Source organism: Rattus rattus, chromosome 10 (assembly GCF_011064425.1).
Source record: "Rattus rattus isolate New Zealand chromosome 10, Rrattus_CSIRO_v1, whole genome shotgun sequence".
In the NCBI taxonomy this organism is placed as follows: domain Eukaryota; kingdom Metazoa; phylum Chordata; class Mammalia; order Rodentia; family Muridae; genus Rattus; species Rattus rattus.
The window spans coordinates 93593804-93598584 of NC_046163.1; the positions used below are offsets into that span (position 1 = coordinate 93593804).

At 39.6% G+C, this 4781-nt stretch overlaps 1 pseudogene; it reads left to right on the forward strand.

Annotated features, from left to right (window-relative positions):
* The first annotated feature begins 481 nt into the window (after positions 1-481).
* LOC116910997 lies at positions 482-1196 on the forward strand (annotated as a pseudogene).
* Positions 1197-4781: the final 3585 nt, after the last annotated feature.

A 4781-nucleotide genomic window follows, 5' to 3' on the forward strand; every position in this document is an offset into this window, starting at 1 on the left:
AAAATAAGTTCTTAAACATTTATCTTTTTAGTGATTGATATTTCATAAAGTTTGTTAAATTATTTTAGAAGCTTAAGACTGTTCTAAAATATGGGGGAAATATACAATCTTCAGTTCTTTAGAAACAAAATTCTTCAAATAATTCCTGGATTTTTGAATTCCATTTTTCTTTATAATCACACATAAGTGATTATAAAGTGGTCCTTACTCTACATTAAAAGAAGCCTTATTTATAATAGCCAGAAGCTGCAAAGAAGCCAGATATCCTTCAACAGGATAATGGATACAAAAAACTGGTACATTTAAACAGTGGAGTATACTCAGCTATTAAATACAATGACTTCATGAAATTCTTAAGCAAATGGAGGAAACTACAAAATATCATTCTGAGTGAGGTAACCGTTGTTACCCACCACCCTAGATCTGCAAGCTAAGTGCCAATGAGTTCCCACTTGGACTTTTGCAATCAGAGGTAACAACAATGGCCTCAAAATAAAGGGCTACTACATCTTGGTATTCTCACCCAATATAGGCAAGATACTGGCAACATTATCATCATGCAGTGCTCTGGATGCAAAGCCACCAGAATGCCTAAGAAAGTTCAGGGATTCCTATTTCACTTCCCCATAGTTCTTCCCTCACGGAGTTCTACCCTGGAACTCTCTTGCTTAAGAGACTGGACATCTTGGAACTCTCAAGGCCAGCACATGGAGTGGCAGGAGTCTCCCTACAGTGTTTCCCATTTCCAAAGCTCTGAGAAGCCTCTGTATGACAGCCAGAGAACCCAGGCATCCGCAAGAGAAGATGAAGCACTGTCTGAAGAGGAAAAGCTGGAGTCGGATTCAGATGATGAAGTGGAGTGTGTCCTGAGCAATATGGAAATCACTGAGGAACTCCGCCAGTACTTCGCACAGACCGAGAGACACAGAGAACAGCGAAGGCGACAACAGCAGCTGGACAAGGAATGTCTGAATGACTAAGTAAATGCGGACCATGGCCTATACTTCAACCACCACAGGTCAGTGGAGCCCCCGTCTGAGAAGCCCTGGGAGCGACGCCAAGCAGAGATGAAGCACTTATATGGAAACAGTGCTCCCAAGATCTTAGCCATGGAGGCTGCTGTTCAGCTGAGCTTTGACAAGCACTGTGACAGAAAGCAGCCGAAGTACTGGCTTGTCATTCTCCTGAAATTCTGAGGCCTGGGCACCGGGCCTCTAGACAATGACTCACAGTTCCTATCCTCTCCCTCTTCATCTCTCATGGACATTTTCGGAGAAAGAGGCCTGTATACCAACATGGCGGTCACAGTCTGTCAGCCACTTATAATTCTGTCAGCAGGAGACATACTGTTGCCAACACAAGGAATATTCACTTGACATGTGTATTGCACTGGCCTTCGGTTTCTCTGTAATAGTCCAGTTCATTGAAATTATTGCCTAGAGATACTGCCTACTGTTTTGCATTTTAAATTTCCTCCTTTAAACTGTCCAGAATGTCATAAAAGCCACAGGCCACATGTCATTCATTCCTTTTTTTTATGATCAGTTTTCATGCAGCCCATGCTAGCTATAAACTCTTAAATCTTCCTGCTTCCACCTCCCAAATGCTAGCTTACAAGTTTGCAACACATATACACATACACACAAACATACACACACACACACACACACACACACTTACACACACATACACAGTGGGCTTCTGTCCACATATTTTCTCTGACTGTAACTCTTTGGATGCCTCTGAAAATGATGCAAGTTACAGTTAGACAAGTAACACTTGTTACTCAACAAGGTGTCAGCCCACATGCTCTATAAGAGACTGAGAGTAAATACTCTGGCTTGGCAGATCATTTTGTCTGTATCATAACTGCCTAGCCCCATTGTCTTCATCGCATAAAAACAGCCACAATTACTGAATAAACAAATGAATGTGACTGTGCTTCAATAAAACATTATTTGTAAAAAAAATAAAAAAGAATGCACATGGCATGCAGTCACTGATAAGTGAATATTAGTCCAAAAGTACAGAATACCAAAGACACAATTTACAGACAACATGAAGCTCAAGAAGAAGGAAGATCAACTTGTGTATGCTTTAGTTCTTCTTAGAAGGGGGAACACAATACTCACAGGAGGAAATACAGAGACAAAATATGGAGCTGAGACTGAAGGAAAGGCCATCCAGAGACTGCCCTGCCTGGTGCTCTATCACAAATACAGTTACCAAACCCAGACACTATTGCAGATGCCAAGAAGTGTAGGCTAACAGGAGCCTGATATAGCTGATATAGCTCTGCAAGAGCCTGACAAATACTGAGGGGGATGCTCACAGCCAACTATCAGACTCGGAAAGGGATCCCCAGTGGAGGAGTTTGAGAAAGGACTGAAGGAGCTGAAGGGGTTTGCAACTCCTTAGGAAGAACAGCAATATCAACAAACCAGACAACCCAGAGACCTCAGGGATTAAACCACCAACCAAATAGCAATGGATCAACCGATGGCTCCAGCCATATATGAGGCAAAGGATGGCCTTTTTGGGCATCTATAGGATGAGAGGCCCTTTTTCCTGTGAAGGTTCCATGCTCCAGTGTAGGGGAATGCCAGGACAGGAAGGCCCAAGGGAATAAGTGGGGGAACACCCTCATAGAGCAGGAAGGAGGGGGTTGGGATAGAGTGTTTCTAGAATGGGAACAGGAAAAAGGGATAACATTTGAAATGTCAATAAAGAAAATATCCTATAACAGAAAAAATTGGAGAAGGAAAACAAGAAATTTTTGCTTTCTAACAAAAGGAGAACATTACCAAAACAAACCAATCAAATGCAGTACTGTAGAGCTCAGTCCCAGTGACTGCATAAAGAAAACAATTAGTTTTGGTACATTCTTCAAAGAGGGGACAAAATGACTGTAAGAGCCAGAAGAACAGGAAGTTTGCTCTGAGATTGTGTTTTCCTAATAATGTCAGAAGCTTGAACCATAAAACATCACCAACTTGATTGTCCAAACCTGAGCTGAACAAATACAACAGACATGCTCAAGTGAATGGGTACCATATCGCCACACACATGGCCATATACCATATATTCACTGAAATATCAAAAAAAACTCATATAAATCTAAGAGCTAAACTAACATAGTAGCAATTGCATGCATATTTGTGTGTATGTGAAAACACACAAACACATACATACACACAAAGTCACACACATACAGACCCACACACCTGCTTAATGCTAAAATCTTTCTTCTAATGTTTAACTAATACTAAACTACCAATCCTTCAAAAATAATAATTATGTAGTAATAACTTATTTAATAATAACTACAGCTTGATCAGGTGAAATTGTCATGATGTCAGGCTGGAGTTTATTATTTGCTAAACATAGAATTTAAAAGAACTGGAAGGATAGAATTATTCATCTCTGTAGATTTGGAGAAGCTATATTTTAGGACATTTGTATCTGACTTATCTTGAAGAAGCTGGAAGAAGCTGAGAGCTTACATTTTCTGCATTGCTCTTGGGAATTTCTGGTAAATGTCCAGAAAAATTTATTTGTACAGTTTTGTAATATCAAAGCCATTCATATCCAGAACCTTGTTTTAGGCCTTCTCCTTTCCTCCTTAATGAGCTGTCCAATTTTGCTATCTCATTTCACATTGGCTTCCTCTCACAGCAGGTTACAGAGTGTTCATTCCATGCTTCTATCCATAAGTCTAAACACATCACCACCCACCGATTCTTTGTATAAAAATATTTTTAAATAATATTGTTAGAATATTTTCTAAATAATAATTTAAGTTTTTAAAATAACCTTTGCTAAAGTATTTTTTCTTTTTCTTGGTATTCTTACTGTGGAGACTGTGTGCGTGTGTGTGTGTGTGTGTGTGTGTGTGTGTTTTAATTATTTACTTCAAACTCTATCATTGACTTTTTGACTCTTGATCTTGTATGATGCTATAACTAATGAGTTACGCATGCAAGAGAATCCATAGTTTTCCTGTACTAAAACACTGGGCTAAAAAATCTCCGCCCCTGGGTTGGGGATTTAGCTCAGTGGTAGAGCACTTGCCTAGCAAGCGTAAGGCCCTGGGTTTGGTTCCCAGCTCCAAAAAAAACCCAACCAAACAAACAAACAAACAAAAAAAACAAAACTCAGCCTCTTCAAGGAACAACACCAGCAACCAAAGATAACAGTGGAAAGACAAGTACTATCCAAAATCATAGACAAGTAACTCTTAGTCAGGTAGTCAACACTTTTGTGTCATGTAATTGCAGTACCTAGAATCTCTATGATTATATGGTCATGTATTTGGGGGTGGGGTTACATTATACATGAAACATTAACCATTAAAGGTCTATAGTATTGAAAACTTCTGGGGAAACTCCTCCCTTTGCTGAACATGGATCCTACTGGACTACTGGTTCTGGATATTGTGTCATGCTTTCCTATCTAGTGTGTTTCCAGGAAGAGAAATATTAAGAGAAGATGACAGACAACTCAAGAGAATTCTTGGAAATTGAAATTTGGATTCGATCCATCCATACCATCCTGGTGCATCCCTACTTGGTGTGCACTGGACCATGGAACCTGGCTTTGCTTCATCCTTCCTTGCTTGGTGCGCGGTGGCTCCTCAACACAACAGGGAAGAAGCAAAAATTTGACATGGATTTTTTTAACAAATTTCCCTCTTTTTGATGTATGCATTTTAATGTAAAGTTATATGAAGATGCAATTTATAAATATGAAGTTTCATATGTGTAAAGAGACATAGCTCAAAA